Source organism: Erinaceus europaeus, chromosome 11 (genome assembly GCF_950295315.1).
Source record: "Erinaceus europaeus chromosome 11, mEriEur2.1, whole genome shotgun sequence".
Lineage (NCBI taxonomy): Eukaryota > Metazoa > Chordata > Mammalia > Eulipotyphla > Erinaceidae > Erinaceus > Erinaceus europaeus.
Genome location: NC_080172.1, coordinates 17,442,040 through 17,464,504, shown reverse-complemented (window position 1 = coordinate 17,464,504; position 22,465 = coordinate 17,442,040). Strand labels below are relative to the sequence as shown.

The window sequence follows — 22,465 nt, the reverse complement described above, 5'->3', positions numbered from 1 at the left end:
GAATAAGACATGAGCATGCCAGATAATGGAAAGGGTAATAGAGACAATGGTTTTATTAGCTCAATGAAATGGAAATGATGGACTAGTCCAGGAAGACAGCCCTGGAGATAATGTTCTGGGCCTTACTGATTCAAGAGAGAATTAGGCCTTACAAATTCAAAAGGTTAACCTTTGGGGACAATTTGCATTTCATTAATTATTTGGGCTGTATGATGATGTATTTACTTGGTGTATATTTCTAATACTTATCAGTGAAGTTGTAGTAAGTTCTTAGAATACATTTGTTTATTCATTTAACCTTCTTTGATAGAACAGATCGCTTATGTCCCTTCTTTTGACAGATTATTTAACCTAAATTCTTTGCCCAACTGCAGTGGAGACCTCTACCTGGATTTATTTACTAGTCTCCCCCCACCCCATTTTACATTTTTGAATGTGACTTCATGTTTGCACTTTTTTTTTCTAAGAAAGTTAAACTTCTATCCTTGCAAAAAAGGAGGCTATTTTCTTATCTCTTCTCTTATGGGTTTATGTAAGTTGACATTTGCCGTGCCTCCCTTCTCACTCTGAGCTATTTGAAAGTGCTCGCCCAGGGTTTCCTTGGGGACCTGGTTTCCAGACTTAGTGCTGGTGCTTCTTTCAGGGTGAAACCTCTCAATGTCTTCAAAGAACAGACAGGTTTGACCCTAGAGCCCTTATTTCTAACAGCTAGTCACAAGGTGTCTGTCTTGCATGACCTATGGCATGTGCCTGGCACCATAAACCACGCTCAAGGGCAAATGACACATTTCCTGATTAGGAATGAATTCCTGCAGCAACATTATTAAACATTAAGAGGCACAAATAGATCCATAAGTCGGTTATATGACCTAAAAAATAATCTTTCTTCAGCACGCTTGACATTTTTACAAACCGCTGCATTTTAAATAAATGAGGGATTGAAATATTTAAAGTGTTTGTTTTTAACTATTTGAGACACCTGGAGAAGATAAATATGGAATTCTGAAAGTGAGAAGTGTATTTTAGAGGTGAACAGCTGGGAGATATTTTTTTAACCTTCCAAATCTCAGTTCAGAGTCTATTATCGGTTAATGAAGACAATACTGAATCATGAAGTAATACTGGGAAAAGAACATTGAACCCACATTCTGTGTCATTGCTTCAATAGGTTTAAATATTAGAATCAGCTAAGTTTTTATTTTAAATGAAGATTAACATAGTAGTGCAACACACTAATGTGTATTAAAGGGGGGTAGGTGGTGGTATATTTGGTTGAGCTTACATGTAACCATGAGTTAAACCCTTTGTCCTCATTTGCAAAGGAAAAATTTCACAAGCAGTGAAGCAGTGCTGCTGGTGTCTCTTTATCTCCTTTGCCCCTCTCAATTTCACCTTGACCTATCAAATAAGATAAATATTAAATGAAGCATATTAATTTAATTATTTTGGACTCATAGCACTGTAATAAGAAAATTAAGTGTGAAAAAAATAATAGAAAACCCATAAGTATGCAGGACATAAGAGGCTTTTAGTTGGTTTTTTTTCCAGGACCTGGTTGTGGTGCACTTGTTACAGTGCATGTGTTACATGCACACAGACCCAGGTTCAGGTCCTTGGTCCCTCCTGCAGAATGTCTCTATTAGTCCCTATTTCCTTCTTCCTTTTTCATTTTTCTTTTCTTTTTTGGCCTCCAGGGTTATCACTGGGACTCAGTGCAAGCACTATGAATTCACTTCTCCTGGAGGCTATTTTTCAACAACGTTGCCCTTGTTGTTGCTCTTGTTGTGGTTGTTATTAGTTTTGTTGTTATAGCTATTGTTTGTTTGATAAGACAGAGAGAAATAGAGAGAGGAGGGGAATACACAGAGGAGGAGAGAAAGATACCTGCAGACCTACTTCACTGCTTGTGAAGCAACTCCCCTGCTGGTGGGGAGCTGGGGGCTTGAACTGGGATCCTTATTCCGGTCCTTGGCTGGTCCTTACACTCTGCGCCATGTGCGCTTAACCTGCTAAGCTACCGCTCAGCCCCCTCCCTCTTCTGTCTTAATTTTTCTGTCTTTATCCAAAAAGAGTGAAATAAAGGAAGGAAGAAAGAAAGAAATATTAGGTTTTTAAAATTAATTTATTTATTTAAAAAAGGAGACATTAACAAAACCATAGGATAGGAGGGGTACAACTCCACACAGTTCCCACCACCAGATCTCTATATCCCATCCTCTCCCCTGATAGCTTTCCCATTCTTTATCCCTCTGGGAGCATGGGCCCAGGGTCGTTGTGGGTTGCAGAAGGTGGAAGGTCTGGCTTCTGTAATTGCTTCCCCACTGAACATGGGCGTTGACTGGTCGGTCCATACTCCCACCTGCCTCTCTCTTTCCCTAGTTGGGTGGGTCTGTGGGGAAGCGGAGCTCCAGGACATATTGGTGGGGTTGTCTGTCCAAGGAAGTCTGGTCAGCATCATGCTGGCATCTGGAACCTGGTGGCTGAAAAGAGAGTTAACATACAAAGCCAAACAAATTGTCTAACAATTATGGACCTAGCAATATTAGTTTTTTAAGTAGTTTAAAAATAGTTTTGGAAATGTTACTGTATTATATGTATCTGTAATATTTACATATGAAATATTTCACTTGTTTTCTAGAAACTGGAGTCATGTGGATTTTGCCAGTTAGGATTCGATTTCTATTTGAAAAATGAGTATGTAATATCTGAAGGACTTGACTGAATTTTCCTTTCTCAGAATGTATTACATTATCCCACATTAAAACCCAGGAATCACTTAATATGAACTTTCTACACCTTTTAGCAGGGTTTCATAAACTTACATTTTTCTGAAGTGAATCAGAGGATTAATATTCCAAGATTCATTCAATAAAATTGATAACTCCACCAACTTGCAATTATGCCAGTAACACTGACCAGAAGTTAAGAGGCTTCTTTAAGGGTTTGGATCTCCAGTTCCTCATAGAGTAACTTGTTATAATTCTCTATCATCTATTTAATTTGTTTGAAATAATATGCCTATGAAGATAGATAATTTCTCCTCCTCCATCTTTACAAAACTGAATGGTCTGATCATTTTAGTATTAAATCCTAGCAGATAATTTAGGCACTGCTATCAAAAACTCCTTTCACACTATGTTTACTGAGTTTTTGTATTCTCATATTTTGTGTACACTTTTATCTTGTTTGAATTAGAAGATTACATTACTATGTTATCTGTCTGAAATGTATGTCAATGAAGAACTATTCCTTCTGGGAATCCATCAAAACTTTAGGGAAAGCATAAATTATATCACAGGCAAGACACATTTGGACCCAAATAATATATTGAAAGATATGTTCCACACTCTAAAAGTCACATGTAAACTAGCAGTAATTAGTGTGGAAGTATTTGCTACCTTTAAGAACCTGAACTGGAATTGGCATATTGCACCAAAGTAAAAGACACTGGGGTGGGTGGGTGGGGGAGAATACAGATCCAAGAAAGATGACAGAGGACCTAATGGGGTTTGTATTGTTATATGGAAAACTGAGGAATGTTATGCATGTACAAACTATTGTATTTACTGTTGAATGTAAAACATTAATTCCCCAATAAAGAAATTAAACAATAAAGAAGAATACAACTCACTATGAAACAAAATAAAGCTAGAGAGTTTAGAAGACTTTAAATGCTTCATTATTTTACTTCAACTACTGAATATGAAGTTTGCTTTCATCCATAGATGTATGGACATAAATATGTTAAAAATTTCTGTTTATAAGGACAACATATGGAGCTGGACAGTAGCGCACCTAGTTGAAAGCTCATACTATGATGTTTGAGAATCCAGGTGTAAGCTCCAGGTTTCCATCTGCATGAGGGAAACTTTACAACTGGTGAAGCAGAGATGCAGGTGTCTCTCTTTCTCTCTGCCTCTCTCCCTCTACCTTCCCTCCAATTTCTCGTTGTACTGTCAAAAAATACATAAAAACTTAATTTTTTAAAAGGGCAATATAGCTATTTCAATAACATTAAATAACTTTTCATGATTTAAAGGGAATAAACAATTACTACTATAAACTATAATAAACTGCTGAAAGATTTAGTTTAGTTGGACTGTGGTATGAAATTTCCATGGCAGCTTAAGAAAAGAATAAAATAAAAATGACATTTCAGCCTTTTTTTTTTCCTCCTTCTGTATGACCCACTTCCATTCTCCTCACCTTCCCATCATCATGACTTTTTTTTTTTCTAAAGGGTGATTAAATTTCTGGTAGAATACAGCCTGACCACTTTCAGATTCCTTTATCTGAAGTATAAACTTTAATATGGTAGCTGCCTATATACCTTTTGCTAGATGAATTCTGCCAGTGCTATTTGTGGCATTACAGTTAGGGGTCTCTTAGCATTTCCATCCTAAACACCTCTTTTCAAAGGTTTATAACTCAGCTATAAAAATGTGCTTCAGGCTGCAACTTAGCATACAGGGTCCTCGCCCAGGAGCATTATTTTATTCTTTGATATATTAATCTTGGGAAAAAAAAAAGGAATGGGACTGTGTTTTAAAGAACTAAAGTGTTCACAGTAATAGGAAGTAAGGACATCAGCTATAAGGAAAGATCACATGCCAACACGTTCCCGTCCCCTTATATTCAGTTATAAAATTTATATTATTATCATTAAATTCAGTTTCACCACATCTCCTTCCTGCTTTTCATTCTTTCCTTCAGTTCTCTCTGATCACAAATAAATCAAGTTTTACTGCGTTTTTTTATTATTTGTTTCAATAGCCTCATTCGCGGAACTGTTTAGTAGTTACACCACCTTGATCTATGTGGTCCTAGCCACAGGTGGCCTGCAGGTATGTTGGTTTCTCTTGGGCAACATCAGATTTGGGAGGCCAGGGTTCTATGATTACTTGTGTTTGTTGTTGTTGTTGTTTTAAACATAAAGAGAAAATAAAAATACATTTGTTGAGTGTTGTTGATATCAATTAAGGATGAACTGAGAACACTTATTAATATGCTATATATATATATTATAACAATTTAATGGTTTTCTTACCAAGTGATTAGATTCAAGAGTAAAATTTCCCGCATGTTGTATATACCGTCACACCCTTCATCAAAGTTCTGTGCTCTCATCCTCACCTGTAATTACCATAGTTTTCACAAAGTCTAGGAGACATTTCCCATCCAGTCCTCCCCCCCACCCCCGGGGTTTGTACTAGCTTGATTCCATAGCTATTGGTGATTTCTTTTTCTTCTTTTCTTCTTTTTTCTTTTTAGATAGAGGATAAGAAACTCTGACAGGGAGATACCATAGCACTGTCTACCACTTTGAAACTTCCCCATGAAGCTCCCCTTGTGGTGGCTGGGGCTTTCAGCCCAGGTTCTCACGCACTGTGACATGTGTGCTATGTAACAAGTGAGCTATCTTCTGGATTCCTTAGCATTTGATTTTTAACGTTCATTTGTGCCTAGCTTTTTGAAATTGCTTCCCAAGACATAACATATATTTCTAACTTTAATTCTAAAAGTCAGTGCTTCTCTCTGATCTAAATTATTAAATATACTGGTACATACTCTATGGGTCTAACACACAAATTAGTAATGAAGTTTATAATCAATAGCTGATAATTTGATTGTGTGTTAATTTTGCTTTCATCTCCCAACATGATCTCTGGGTTTTCAAATCAAGGGTTTTAGATATTTTTTTTAGTATATCATTACAGATTTATAATGGTTGATTGTTACTTTAATTGGTAGGTGTTTTTTTTTCCAGGTGTATCCTATGTAGTTCTGAATATGATTTTCCTGGAAAACTACTATCATTCCTTGAATTTTTTAACCTTCTTTTACAACTATTTTGGTATTTATTGCTAGAAAAGAAAACATATTTTCTTTAAGTTCAGATGATAGGAGCAATGCTGAAACAATATCAAGGCACATAGTTTTGTTTATATTTTGATAATTATCAACTATCTTGTGAGTTATCAAATGTCACAGGTAGAAAGGAAAACAACTAGTAAAAAACAGAAGCTACCACTCTTTATACTATTATTACATAGAGGTATATTTAGCTCTATGTCACAGCTGGCATAGCAGGTCTGGAATATTGAATTCCTTCCCTTTCCTTCACTGCCCCTCACCCTCCAATTTGCTATGAATCTCAGTCTACATCTGATATGGTGGATTGACATTGGGGGACTTGTTAGCTGTTAATTGACTGATATGATAGTTTTTTAAAACTAGCATTTGCTTTTCATTCTATAGAACAGAACACTCTCCAAGCCTCTGAGACTATATGACCCTTCTATACCCATAACCCTCTCCAATCACAACCTTTTCAGTTTGCCTTCTCTAATCATGGAAATTGGCAGAGTGGTAAAATGAAAAGTGACAGGCTTGGTGGGGCCAGGAAGGCGTAAGTGAGGCAGAGAGAATGAAGGAGAAAGTGTGAGCACATATGTATCCTTCAGGATTCTCAGTTATTCTTTACCATCTGTCCATAGTGTGAATTCTTTAATAACTATTTCAGAATGTGTAACATTTACTTGGAAATTCACAGATGTATTAAATGATGAATATACTTTAAATCAAAATTTACTTTCATGTTCAATGTATTATATGTATATATGTAAATAAATACATGTATGTATACACACATACACTCATTCATCAAGCATTCATTGAGCATCTAATCTGTATCTAGCACTGCAGACAGAAGCCAAGAAAACTTGTACAAAATGAGCTGGCTTTCATAGGGTGGGGAGAAAACCTTAGAAACAAATAATTACAATGTGATCTGTACAAACTGATAATTAGAATACATTGTAATGGTGCTCTATGAGTGAACAAAGAGGGAGGAACCCTTCCTGGGCAGACTGAGGAAAGCCTCAAAGAAATTAGGGTCTTTTGATGTTGGGTCTTGAAGATGGGGGAAAAATTAAGAACATGTGCAGATGTTGAAGCTTGATAAAACTACAGGTTTTGTAAGCAGAGACTAGTTCCATGTGTGACTGGAGAGTAAGATATTTTGATTAGAAAGGGTGAGAGATAGAATGAATAGGAGCCAGATCTTGGAGCATGTTCTATGTGAGATGAAGGTATTTATTCTTTACCTTGTAGGTGCTTAGAAGGTACTGAATATTTTTTAATTTAATGCTTTTTAAAGTATTGATTTATTAATTTATTGATTTAATGATCAACAAAACAATAGGATAAGAGGTATATAATTCCACACAATTGCCACCACCAGAGTATCACATCCCATCCCCTCCACTGGAAGCTTTCCTGATCTTTTTTTTTTTTATTTTTTTTTAAGAAAGGATAAATTAACAAAACCATAGGGTAGGAGGGGCACAACTCCACACAATTCCCACCACCCAATCTCCATATCCCACCCCCTCCCCTGATAGCTTTCCCATTCTCTATCCCTTTGGGAGCATGGACCCAGGGTCGTTGTGGGTTGTAGAAGGTGGAAGGTCTGGCTTCTGTAACTGCTTCCGCGCTGAACATGGGCGTTGACTGGTAGGTCCATACTCCCAGTCTGCCTCTCTCTTTCCCTAGTAGGGTGGGTTTGTGGGGAAGAGGAGCTCCAGGACACATTGGTGGGGTCTTCAGTCCAGGGAAGCCTGGCTAGCATCCTGATGGCATCTGGAACCTGGTGACTAAAAAGAGAGTTAACATACAAAGCCAAACAAATTGTTGAGCAATCATGGACCCAAAGGTTGGAATAGTGGAGATGAAGTGTTAGGGAGGTACTCACTGCAAACTCTAGTGTACTTCTGCTTTCAGGTATATATTTTGCAATAGTTTATGGATACGTGTGCACATACGCTCTCTCTCACAGAAACTGGTGTATATCTAGGTTTTGGGACTTTGTTAGAAAGTGAACCACCTGGGATGGAATTAGAGAATACTATGAAAGGAAAGGTCTCACCCGAGTAATGAAGCTGAAGGGTTGTCATTCCACACATGAAGTCTCTGGACACAGTCTGAGGTGAAGCATGTTGAGGTGGCAATTGTTGTGTTGATTAGGTTGTGATCGGCAGATGCAATATTATTTGATATCGATTGGGAGAGGCATATGGGAAAGTGGGCCCTATAGTGGAGATGTGAGGTTCCTGCTGTCTTAGGGTTCAAAAAGACAATGGATAGTTAATGTTATCATCACATTATTTGGTAATTGGGTCAACTTTGAAAGGTCCTTTTATTAGGGTTTGCTGTACAGTACCCAGTATCTTGTATACAGCTGTGCTATTGGTTGCTTCCCTGGAAGCAACCCAGGTGCCCAACAACAGATGAGTGGCTGATAAAGCTGTGGTATATATACACAATGGAATACTATGTAGCTATCAAGAACAATGAACCCACCTTCTCTGACCCATCTTGGACAGAGCTAGAAGGAATTATGTTAAGTGATCTAAGTCAAAAAGATAAAGATAAGTATGGGATGTTCCCACTCATCAACAGAAGTTGAGTAAGAAGATCTGAAAGGGAACTAAAAGCAGGACCTGACTAAATTGTAAGTAGGGTACCAAAGTAAAAACCCTGTGGTGAGGGGTAGACATGCAGCTTCCTGGGCCAGTGGAGGGTTGGGAGTGGGCGGGAGGGATGGGTCACAGTCTTTTGGTAGTGGGAATGGTGTTTATGTACACTCCTAGTAAAGTGTAGTCATATAAATCACTAGTTAATTAATATGAGGGGGGGAAATTAATTGTATGTCTCGAAGTTTTTAAACCACAGACTGAGTCTTTTTAATATATAGGCTGTGCATTTGATATGCGGACTCTGTCAGGAGCTTTCCTGATCTTTACCCCTCTAGGAGTATGGACCCAGAATCATTATGGGATGCGGAAGGTGGGAGGTCTGGCTTCTGTAATTTCTTCTCTGCTGGACATGAGTGTTGGCAGGTCTATCCATAGCCCCAGTTTTTTTCCCTAGTGGGGCACTGAATATTTTTGAGCAGTGATACAGTGTTATCTGTTTAGAAAGATTACTAACATCCAAGTGAAAAGGCTTGCTGAATAGAGATTGAGTGAAGGAAGATAATTTTCTTTTCAAATCCAGAAAGATATGATGGATGAGAATCAGAACTAATGTAGTGGTAGAGCAACTGGGAAACAAGATTGAAATTTTCTTTTTAAAGGCACAGCAGCAGGTTCTACAATCTGATTAAAAGTGTAGGAATTCTCACTACAACTCAGATACCTGATTTAATTTACATGGCAGCTAATCTTGTAATTTAGAAAGTGTAAGTAAGGATAATCAGTTATTCAAGTCTGGCATGTGTATAGGTCATTCAGAAGAGGTCCAACAAGCAGTGGTATGCATTGAATAAGATCCGCCCTCCACCCAGTACTGCTCAGCTCTGGCTTTTGATGGTGTGGGGGACTGAACCTATGGCATGAGTGTCAGCTATGAGAGTCGTTTTGCCTAATCATTATGTTGTCTCCATTCCCTTTGGATAAATTGTTACAAGTGAGTGAAGCTTCAAATAATTTATTTGTTAACTGACTTTTCATTATGGGTTAGGCACTGGAGTTATAGTAACAAGTAAAACCTGAAACTAGGGTAGTCTGGCGGTAGCACAGTGGGTTAAGCGCATATGGCACAAAGCACAAGGACTGGCAAGGATTCCGGTTCGAGCCTGGAGCTCCCCACCTGCAGGGGAGTCGCTTCACGGGCAGGAAGCAGGTCTTTAGGTGTCATTCTCTCCCCTCTCTGTTTCCCCGTCCTGTCTCCATTTCTCTCTGTCCTATCTAACAGCGATGACAATAATAAAACAACAAGGGAAGCAAAAGGGAATGAATAAATATTAAAAAAAAAACAATCCTGAAACCAATTGTAATCTATGAAGTTTAGCTGGAGATAAAGACAGGTAGTCAAATGTCTTCAGTGTTCAGGAAATTGTGGGGATAAGTATATACACAAAAACAAAGAACAGAAGTCTACCTAATATTATTTTTCAAGGCTAATGGGCAGAGCTTTACGATCAACTTTCATGAGCAGAATACAATCAAGCTGAGATTCTAAAGGATAAGTCATATTTACTAATGTGGTATGTAAAGAAAATTGAGATTGGTCAATAATAGACTGAAGTGGCAAGTTGGAAAAGATCTGGCTGGTCATAATAGTATAAAGTAAGTCAAATACACAGGAAGAATGGAATCTTTGGGACAACAAAGTTTGCAGTGGAGAAAAAAGGAAAAATAGTTTTTAGTGGGTTAAAACCCAGAATTTATGATGCCACAGAAGTCAGGAAGGTTGTGAATTCTCAGCAGTATAAAATGCTACACAGAGGGAAAGCAAATTATAAAACATCAAAATATAAAATCCTAATCAAATAAAATTAAGTGCTTGTTATTTGTCAGATACTATGTCATAGATGGTGATGATCTGGAAGGGACTTGTAGTACATTAAAGAAAACAAATATGGTCTTAGGAATTTTATAAGTAGAACAAAAATGATAACTAATGTCTGTGATTGTCTCTGGTTTCTCCTGCTTTCTCCATTCAAAGAGTGCAGTGCTTCTTCATTAATGCAATCAAGCAAAGCCCGTCTGGTTTCTTTCATTTAACATAATACTTACAAGTTTCATTTATCTTTTTTTTTTTTTTTTTTTGCCTCCAGGATTATCTCTGGGGCTCGGTGCCTGCACTATGAACCCACTGCGTCTGAAGGCCATTTTTATGAATTTTTGGATAGGGCAGAGAAGTTGAGAGGGGACTGGGAAGATAGGAAGAAAGAAAGACATCTGCAGACCTGCTTCACTGCTTGTGAAGCCCCACCCCGCCCCCACCCTGCATGCACAAGGCTGGAACTGGGATCCTTGCACTTCTTACCATGTGCACTTAAGCTAGTGTGCCACTTCCCAGCCCCCCAGATTTTGTCAAATTTTAGGGCTGAGTATTATTCCATTATATGCAGATACCACATTTTGTTCATCTGTTCACTGACTGTTTTTGTGTACACTATTTCACTGCTTGAAAACTTTGTGTTAGCCTGCTTTGTTTTTTCTCCTCCAGGGTTATTGTTGGGGCTTGGTGGCTGCACTGCGAATCCACTTCTCCTGGAGGCCTTTTATTTTATTTTTTTCCATTTTTTTGCCCTTGTTATTGTTGTTATTGCTGTTGTTGTTGGATAGGACAGAGAGAAATCTAGAGAGGAGGGAGAGAGCTAGACTCCTGCAGACCTGCTTCACCTCTTATGAAGTGACCCCCCCTTCCCCTGCAGGTGGGGGAGCCAGGGGCTCGAACTGGAATCCTTCTGCTGGTCCTTGCCCTTTGTGCCATGTGTGATTAATTAACCTGCTGAGATACCTCCCAGCCCCCTATTTATTTTTTAATTTAAAGAGTGAAATAGTTTTTATTTATAATTGATGGGAAATGAATCAGTGGAGAAGAATGCTAGTAACAAATATGTGTGTATTTGATGGACAAAAGTTATGGAGGTAAGAAAAGAGGTGAGGATTCCTGTGTTTCCTTGGGAACAGACTTGAGAAGCAGAACTGTTTATAACTATCAGCTCGATTTAGGACACTGCTATCAGATACTTCACAAAGTAATGAGATTTGGCTGAATGTCAGCTATGTTACTTTAAATAAAAATGTTATTTCATTCAAATCTGTTTTATATTATCAACTGGATAAATCTTGGGGGTTTAGTTTTTTTATTTATACAAGAAGTAAAAATACCCTAGAACGTATTAAATATGTCTGAAATATTCAATATCAAGTTTAGGAGAGAGACTGGTCACTGCTTAATAGAGACATTTAATTTGGCTCAATTTCCTGCAATGCACTTAGCAGATTTTAAAATCCATTTTGTGGGGACACCTCTGAGACCCCATGATAGATAATAAAGATGGCTGGAAGCTGGTTTGATAATTTCTAAGTGCAACTGAGGTAGAATCAAAGTGCAAATGTAATTTTTGAAGTACTTGACATGAGAAAAGCTATAAAATTGCTCTTTGCTCTGACTTGCTTTAATTTCTATATGAATGTTTTATACAATAGTCTTTTTTAACTGTTTTTTTAAAGTCATGAGCAATTATATTTGATGAAAAGGCAATTATCACAGATAGAAACTCAGCATTCCAGAAGCTATCAAAATTTCACCATTAGATTACACTTCCCTCTATATAACTCTACTGAAAAAAAATGGGAAAACTTTAGACTCTGAAAGTTTTAACTGGAATAATTGGAGATAGGAAAATTCTGGTCTTTTTTCCTTCCTTTCTTTCCCTCTTCTCTCCCCTCCCTTCCTTTCCATTTTCCATGCCTTTCTCCTTCCTTTCATCCTTCTTCCTTCCTTCTCTTTTTCTTACTTTCTCCCTCTCCCTCCCTCTTCTTTTCCTTTCTCCTTCCTTCCCCCTTTTTAAAATTTTTTTTTCTTTCCCTTTTGCTGCCTTTGTTGTTTTATTGTTGTTGTTATTGATGTCGATGTTGTTGGATAGGACAGAGAGAAACTGAGAGAGGAGTGGAAGGCAGAGAGAGGAAGAGAAAGCTAGACACCTACATATCTGCTTCACCACCTGTGAAGCGACTCCCCTGCAGGTGGGGAGCTGGGGCTCGAACCAGGATCCTTGCACTGGTCCTTGCGCTTTGTGCCACTTGTGCTTAACCTGCTGTGCTACTGCCGGACCCCCCTTACTTCCCTTTTTCATCAGAGTTATTGCTGAGAATTGGTGCCAGCATAACAAATCCACTCCTCCAGCTGCCATTTTTTCACTCTTCTTTCTTTATATCTTTCTGTGACAGCATAACAAATCCACTCCTCCAGCAGCATTTTTTCACTCTTTCTTCTTTCTTTATATCTTTCTTTGATAGAAACTGAAAGAGAGAAACTGAAAGGAGAGAGGGAGAGAGAGAGAGAGAGAGAGAGAGAGAGAGAGAGAGGCGAGTAGTACTTGTTTCACTACTCATGAAGCTTCCATCCTATAGGTTGTGCAGAGGCTCAAACCTGTGTCCTTCACATGGTAATGAGGGCACTTAACCAGGTGCACCACCACCTGTCATCCCTTAAGTTCTGACATTTTTCTAAATACAGGAATACTCTTATCATGTGAATGACATATTTATAATTTTACTAATTAAATATTAACATTGCTATGGCTTTATAGTTCCAACTCCTGTAGCTTCACTTCCAGTATATTATATTTTCTTCTCCGAGAGAAAAAACAAAAATGTCAGTGACACAAACACATTTTGCAGGTGTAGGCTCAAACACATGGTGGTACTGCTCCAATGAACTAAGTTCCACATATTCTCTTTTAGGTTTTGGACTCATTCAGTTATTCTCTGCCTCTGACTTGTTCCCTTCTCATTTAATATTAAAACTTAGACCTATTGGCAGTTTTCAGACTTGATTTTCATCTCAGGCCTAATGACTTACAGGTGACATTGCTTTTTTTCAAATGACAACAAAACATTTCCCTAGTTCTATATATACCAGTTATACCAATAAGAACATTATAGAAAAAAGAAGGAAAAAAAAGGACAGGGAAAGTTCTTTAAAAAATAAATAACTAAAACCCTTTCACTTTTCTTTGTTTCATAAAGTCCTTTTCCCCTCTGTATGTTTGATTTACTGATGTGATTTCATTTATAACTTCAGTTGTTTTTTTTTTTTTTTCTCCGGGCTCTCTGTACTTAAGCTTTGGATCTTTTGCTATTGTTTAACTGTTATAAACTTACTAACATTCTGGAGAGACTTATCTGTGTAATACATTGGTCTGATTTTTATGTTCTGCACACCCGTGGCAATTCTCCTTCCCATGACTTAAGGCCAGTAAAGAGTGTGAGTTATTTTCATTGAGTTTTATAACATATAATGTGGTCTCTGAGTAATAATAACCAGAATAGGTAGTAAAATAATGTTGTCCTTATGTTTTTGATTTTTAAAAGACTGTACAGTGGTGGAAATCAGGGGGATGAAGTGAAAATACTAATTGTGATACATATATGTTCAGTGTAACTGTCACTAAAGGAGACTGCCTAACAGTTAATGTGTGACCATCATTTCCTGAGGAGTCAGGATACTTTATATGTTGAAATACTCTAGAGAATGTAGTTAAAGATTTCTGAGATTAAATTGTAAAGGTGATTTCAAATACTTAAACAATTAAAATGACTATGGTAGGTAGATTATTATTAATATTTTAACATCTTAATAAAAATAAACCCATGAGGGGGTCGGGCAGCAGCACATCGGGTTAAGCTCACATGGCACGAAGCACAAGGACCAGCATAAGGATCCCAGTTCAAGCCCTGGGCTGCTCACCTGCACGGAGGTTCTCTTCACAGGCAGTGAAGCAGATCTGTGTATGTCTATCTTTCTCTCCCCCTCTCTGTCTTCCCCTCCTCTCACCATTTCTCTCTGTCCTATCCAATAACAACAATAATAACAATAACCACAACAACTATAAAACAACAAGGGCAACAAAAGGAAAAAAAAAGCCTCCAGGAGCAGTGGATTTGTGATACATGCACGGAGCCCCAGCAATAACCCTGGAGGCAAAAAAATAAAAATAAAAATAAACCCATGAAATGGTTTAATATGTTGTTGTACTGTTAGAGAATTTAGAATTTACAGGCAAATATCTGACATCTGATTTAAGAAAAAATAGTCTGTAGTAAAATCAATGTGTGTTGTATATAGTAGTGAGTAGCAATAATCATACTTAAGTATAGTAAATAAAATATAATTATTTTTTTCTTTATTTTTTTACTGGAGGTGAATGGCTTACAGTAAAGTTGTTGGACCATATGTACAGTTTCTCATCTCATCAAGATAGGTGTCTGCAAAACACTCTCACCCCTGAGTTAGATCCATCATCATGTACCAGGACCTGAAAGCTCCTTCTCTACCCAACCTTCTACCTGTCCTCCTGCCTCAGAGTCCTTTAAGAAAAGGGGATATACCCTAAAGGAACCAGAAGGACAGAAATCACTAAAGTTCGAGCAGAAATAAACAACATCGAAAATAAAAGAACCATACAAAAGATCAGTGAAGCCAAATGTTGGTTCTTTGAAAGATTAAACAAAATTGACAAACCCCTAGCTAGACTCACCAAACAAAAAAGAGAGAAGACTCAAATTAATAGAATTGTAAACGATGCTGGAGATATCAAACTGACACCACAGAAATCCAGAGAATCCTGCGAAACTTCTATAAAGAACTATATGCCACCAAGCTAGAGAATCTGGAAGAAATGGAACAATTCCTAGAAACCTATGCACTTCCAAAACTGAACCAAGAAGAACTACAAAATCTAAATGCACCAATCACAGACAAAGAAATTGAAACCGTTATTAAGAATCTCCCCAACAACAAAAGTCCTGGACCAGATGGCTTCACAAACGAATTCTACAAAACTTTCAGGAAACAGTTAATACCCATACTTCTTAAGCTATTCCATAAGATTGAAGAGACAGGAATACTCCCTTCCACCTTTTATGAAGCCAACATCTCCCTGATACCAAAAGCTGATAGGGACAGAACAAAAAAGGAAAACTACAGACCAATATCGCGGATGAACATAGATGCCAAAATATTAAACAAGATCTTGGCCAACCGGATAAGGCAACACATCAAAAAGATTGTTCATCATGACCAAGTGGGATTCATCCCAGGAATGCAAGGCTAGTTCAACATCTGTAAGTCAATCAATGTCATTCACCACATCAATAAAAGCAAAGCCAAAAACCACATGATTATCTCAATAGATGCAGAGAAAGCCTTTGACAAAATCCAACACCCATTCATGCTCAAAACTATACAAAAAATGGGAATAGATGGAAAATTCCTCAAGATAGTGGAGTCTATATATAGCAGACCTACAGCCAACATCATACTCAATGGACAGAAGCTGAAAGCATTCCCCCTCAGATCGGGGACTAGACAGGGCTGTCCACTGTCACCGTTACTCTTCAACATAGTATTGGAAGTTCTTGCCATAGCAATCAGGCAAGAGAAAGAAATCAAAGGAATACAGATTGGAAGGGAAGAAGTCAAGCTCTCAATATTTGCAGATGATATGATAGTATACATAGAAAGACCTAAAGAATCCAGTAGAAAATTACTGGAAGTTATTAGGCAATATAGCAAGGCATCAGGCTACAAAATCAATGTACAAAAATCAGTGGCATTTCTTTATGCAAACACTAAATCTGAAGAAGAAGACATCCATAAATCACTCCCATTTACTGTTTCAGCAAAATCAATCAAATACCTAGGAATAAAGTTGACCAAAGAAGTGAAAGACTTGTATGCTGAAAACTATGAGTCGCTACTCAAGGAAATAGAAACTGCTACCAAGAAATGGAAAGATATCCCATGCTCATGGATTGGAAGAATAAATATCATCAAAATGAATATTCTCCCCAGAGCCATATACAAATTTAATGCAATACCCATCAAAGTTCCACCAAGCTTCTTTAAGAGAATAGAACAAACACTACAATAATTTATCTGGAACCTGAAAACACCTAGAATTGCCAAAACCATCTTAAGGAAAAGAAACAGAAATGGAGGCATCACACTCCCAGACCTTAAACTATATTATAAAGCCATCATCATCAAAACAGCATGGCACTGGAACAAAAATAGGCACATAGACCAGTGGAACAGAATTGAAAGCCCAGAAGTAAATCCCAACACCTATGGGCATCTTATCTTTGATAAGGGGGCCCAAAGGATTAAATGGAAAAAGGAGACTCTCTTCAATAAATGGTGCTGGGAAAACTGGGTTGAAACATGCAGAAGAATGAAATTGAACCACTTTATCTTACCAGAAACAAAAAATCAACTCCAAATGGATCAAAGACCTAGATGTCAGACCAGAAACAATCAAATACTTAGAGGAAAACATTGGTAAAACACTTTCCCACATACACCTCAAGGACATCTTTGATGAATCAAACCCAACTGCAAGGAAGACTAAAGCAGAAACAAACCAATGGGACTACATCAAATTGAAAAGCTTCTGCACATCCAAAGAAACTTTTAAACAAACAGAGAGACCCCTCACAGAATGGGAGAAGATCTTCACATGCCAGACATCAGACAAGAAACTAATCACCAAAATATATAAAGAGCTCAGCAAACTTAGCACCAAAAAAGCAAATGACCCCATCAAAAAATGGGCAGAGGAAATGAACAAAACATTCACCACAGAGGAGATCCAAAAGGCTAACAAACATATGAAAAACTGCTCTAGGTCACTGATTGTCAGAGAAATGCAAATTAAGACAACACTAAGATACCACCTCACTCCTGTAAGAATGGCATACATCAAAAAGGACAGCAGCAACAAATGCTGGAGAGGATGTGGGGACAGAGGAACCCTTTTACATTGCTGGTGGGAATGTAAATTGGTACAGCCTCTGTGGAGAGCAGTCTGGAAAACTCTCAGAATGCTAGACATGGACCTTCCATATGACCCAGTAATTCCTCTCCTGGGCTTATACCCCAAGGACTCCATAACACCCAACCAAAAAGAGGTGTGTACTCCTATGTTCATAGCAGCACAATTCATAATAGCTAAAACCTGGAAGCAACGCAGGTGCCCAACAACAGATGAGTGGCTGAGAAAGCTGTGGTATATATACACAATGGAATACTATGCAGCTATCAAGAACAATGAACCCACCTTCTCTGACCCATCTTGGACAGAGCTAGAAGGAATTATGTTAAGTGAACTAAGTCAGAAAGATAAAGATGAGTATGGGATGATCCCACTCATCAACAGAAGCTGACTAAGAAGATCTGAAAGGGAAACTAAAAGCAGGACCTGATCAAATTGTAAGTAGGGCACCAAAGTAAAAACCCAGTGGTGAGGGGTAGACATGCAGCTTCCTGGGCCAGTGGGGGGTGGGAGTGGGCAGGAGGGATGGGTCACAGTCCTTTGGTGGTGGGAATGGTGTTTATGTACACTCCTAGCAAAATGTAGACATATAAATCAGTAGTTAATTAATATGAGAGGGGGAAATCAATTGTATGTCTCAAAGTTTCTCAAAAGACAAACTGAATCTTTTTAATATATAGGCTATGTATTTGATATGCGGACTCTCTCAAAAGCCTAGACCAAGTAGATTAGAAGCATCCAATAGCACAGCTATATACAAGATACTGGGTACTGTACAGCAAACCATAACAAAGGGACTTTTCAAAGTTAACCCAATTAACAAATAATGTGATGATAACATTAACTATCGATTGTCTTTTTGAACCCTAAGACAGCAGGAACCTCACTAATCTTCACTATAGAGCCCCTACTTCCCCCAGTCCTGGAACCCTTGGATAGGGCCCACTTTCCCGTATGCATCTCCCAATCCAAACCAAATAATATTGCATCCGCCAATCACAACCTAACCAAAGCAATGATTGTCACCTCAACATGCTTCACCTCAGACTGTATCCAGAGACTTCACGTGGGGAATGACAACCCTTCAGCTTCATTACCTTTCCTTTTATAGTACACTCTAATTTCATCTCAGGTAGTTCACTTTCTAACAAAGTCCCATAACCTACATATACACCAGTTTCTGTGAGAGAGAGCTTATGTGCACACGTATCCATAAACTACTGCAAAATATATACCTGAAAGCAGAAGTACACTAGAGTTTGCAGTGAGTACCTCCCTAACACTTCCTCTCCATCATTCCAAGCTTGGGATCCATGATTGCTCAACAAATTGTTTGGCTTCATATGTTAACTCTCTTTTCAATCACCAGGTTCCGGATGCCACCAGGATGCTGGCTAGGCTTCCCTGGATTGAAGACCCCACCAATGTGTCCTGGAGCTCAGCTTCCCCAGAGACACACCTTACTAGGGAAAGAGAGGGGCAGACTGGGAGTATGGACCGACCAGTCAACGCCCATGTTCAGCGGGGAAGCAATTACAGAAGCCAGACCTTCTACCTTCTGCAACCCTCAATGACCCTGGGTCCATGCTCCCAGAGGGCTAGAGAATGAGAAAGCTACCATGGGAGGGGGTGGGTTATGGGGATTGGGTGGTGGGAATTGTGTGGAGTTGTACCCCTCCTACCTTATGTTTTTGTTCACTAATCCTTTCTTAAATAAAAAATTAAAAAAAAAAAAGAAAAAAAATATAAAATAAATGGAGCAAAAAAAAAGAAAAGGGGATATATTCCAGATGCTACTATGATGCCAACCGGACCTCCCTGGGCAGAAGACTCCACCAATATGTCCTGTAGCTCTGCTTCCCCAGAGCCCCACCCCACTATGGAAAGACAGAGGCATGCTGGGAGTATGGATCAACCTGTCAACGCCCATGTTTAGTGGGGAAGCAATTACAGAAGCCAGACCTTCCACTTTCTGCACCACCTATGACCCTGGGTCCATACTCCCAGAGGGATAAAGAATAGGAATGCTTTCAAGGGAGGGGATGGGATACGGAGTTCTAGTGGTAGGAATTGTGTAGAACTGTACCCCTCTTATCTTATGGTTTTGTCAGTGTTTCCATTTTATAAATGAAAATTTGTCGTGTTTCCCTGCATACCTAGATTAAAAATTAAACAAACAAAAAAAAACACACAAAAAAAAGGGGAAGTAGGGGTTAGGTGGTAATGTTGAGCACACATGTTAGAATGCACAAAGGGGAAATCTTTGCAAGTGGTGAAGCAGGACTGCAGATGTTTCTCCCTCTCTCTGTCCCCCTCCCCTCACAATTTCTGTGTGTCTATCCAATAAATAAAGATAATACAAAAAAATTTAAAAAAAAGAAAAGGGGAAATAAAGTAAAATTTGAATTAGTTTGGTGTTAAGCACCAAAGATATATATATTTCTTCTTTTTTTTTTCTCATAATTTCTTTCTAATATTTTTATTAGGGGGGTTAATGGGTTACAGTAGGTACAGTTTTTGGTACATGTCTAAAATTTCTCAGTTTTTTTTTTTTTTTTTTTTTTTTTTTTGCGAAACACCCCCAGCCTAGGCCCTCTTTCACCACTGTGTACCAGGACCGCAAAGTCTACTACCTACCCATAGTTCTCTTCTTTGGCACAGTACACCAAGTTCTACTTTATGTTCACTTTTTCTGTTCCTATCTCTCAACTCCTGTTGATGAATGAGATTATTCCATATTCATCTTACTCTTTCTGGTTTATCTCACTTAACACTCAAAGGTATATTTCTTATCTACCTTGCTATGTTTTTCTTTAATTGAGTTCATGTCATAAGGACTGGCAAGCACATATTATTTTCTAATTTTTTTTAACTGTCTCACAATTTTATTTTATTTTTTATTTTTATTTATTTCTAAAAGCTAACCGATCCCTCTCTCCACTGTCAGTGGTCATCTCCATTAGGAACAACACAATGGACCCTTCTGAGGGCCCCTACAGGACCTTGCCCTCAATGTAGGTCAACAATGGTAGGGAATGTTTCATTTTCCGAAGGGAGGTTGGACAACATACACTACCTGCTACCCAAGGAAGATGGGTCCTGAAATGAGTGCAGCCTGGAATGTTCCTAGCCATGACCACAGAATGTGAGCCCAGACCTACAGGGATGCCAAGATTACATAGGCTTCTGTGCTGGATATGGGCCCCAGATCAAACTGGTGGGCTTTACAATTAACAATATTTATACACTTTTCCCATATTTGCGAGCTACTCTCTTCCCTGATCCAGCTTTCTAGTCCTTTTTCCAACTGTGACACCATCTCCCCAGACAATATCCTGGGTTCACCTGCATATTATATGACAGGTTCAGGCAAAAACTCTTAAGGTCATGGCCCCTCTGGAATATACCTAAAATAGACATACTAGTTTTTTTTCCCAAAACGGAGACCTCAATCTTCATCTTCAATATGCATGACTTTAGGTCCATGATTAGTCAATAATTTGTTCTGCTTCATATCTTAACTCATATTTTCAGCCACCAGGTTCCAGATGATACCATGATGCCAACCTGAATTCCTTGGGCAGAGGACCCCACCATGTGTCTTGAAGCCCTGCCTCCCCAGATCCCTGCCGCACTAGGGAAAGAGAGAGACAGACCTGTAGTATGGACTGACCTGCCAATGCCCAGGTTTGGTGGAGAGGCACTTACAGAAACCAGATCTTCCAATTTCTGCACCCTGCAATGATCCTGGGTCCATACTCCCAGAGGGATAAAGAATAGGGAATCTGTTAAGGGAGGGGGTTGTATATAGAGCTCTGGGGGTGGGCAGTATGTAGAAATGTACCCCTCTTATCCTTTGGTTTTGTCAATGTTTCCATTTTATAAATTAAAAAAAATAGAGAGCTAGGAATAAACTTACATATTATTTTAGTAGAACAATAAGCATGTTGGCTTATGAAATATAATTATTTGCATATAAATTACTTCATAGGTATAATCCAGAAAGATACTTGTAAACAGTAATCATGATAATAAAAATATTATAAAAATACAAATACCCACAGATTTGTTGTCTCGCTAGTATAGCTGTGTCTAAATGCACATTCAGAGAGGAAGTGAAAAGACAAAGTACTACATAGTTATAAAGCAAAATAGGCAGGGGAGAAATGTTTTTTTCATGAAGAATTGCTTCCTTTTACCATCTATTTCTTTTTTTTTCATTTTCATTAGTGATTTAATGGGGTTTTACATAACTATAAGATGTCAGGGCTATAATTTCACATCCACACATGGTGCATTTAAGTCACCACAAGATCCAACAAAGTTCTCTTCTCTCCCAGCTATTCCATATTAAACTTTTTATCAGACCTGGCATCAGTGTGTACCCACATGCTGAGTGCTTGAGTCTTCTTCGGTGAGGTGGTCCACTAAACCTACCACCCTTGGCAAAACTCTTTTTCTCGTGATATTTCTTTTTTTACTAGTAGTTTGAACTTTAATATAAAGTCTAGATTTTTAGACACATCTCACTTATCTTATGGTTCTCTGAATCTTATGTGAATCAGATTATATTATAATCAAAGGTGATATGCTGTTAGTTTAATTTCCTTGTAAAATTTATCTGCGGCTTCTAATTGCACTTGGCTAGATAGTTGAATTAAGAATGTGATGACAGGTTATTGAATCTTTATAGAATTCTTTAAAAAATTTAATAGTGTTTAATAATAATAAGATTGTAAGATAACATGGGTACAATTCAACACTGTTAAAAAATATGGAATTCTTTACAAATTTGTGTGTTATCCTTGCACAAGGGCTATCCTTATGTTCTCTGTATTGTTCTGATTTTAGTATATGTACTGCCAAAGCGAGCACTCTCTTGACTTTTTCTACCATCCTTTTCTAGATTCTATTTCTTCTGAGTCAAAAAGACAATAAATTCATTCATGCCAGAGGGAAATGAGTGATATATTCCATAAAGAATATATATATATATATATATAATTTACTTGTCACCAAAGCTTCACTATTTTGCGTCAACTTTTTCAAGACGAGAGAGAGGGAGAGACCATAGCGCAGAAGTGTGATGGTGGCTGGGCTCAAACCTAT

The 22,465-nt window shown here is 38.2% G+C and overlaps 1 non-coding gene across 1 annotated transcript; it reads right to left on the bottom strand.

Annotated features, from left to right (window-relative positions):
* Window positions 1–22,124: 22,124 nt before the first annotated feature.
* Window positions 22,125–22,231, bottom strand: LOC132541568 (U6 spliceosomal RNA). The gene has a single exon (XR_009552714.1). It is a non-coding gene; the product is annotated as a U6 spliceosomal RNA (small nuclear RNA).
* Between the last annotated feature and the right edge of the window lie 234 nt (window positions 22,232–22,465).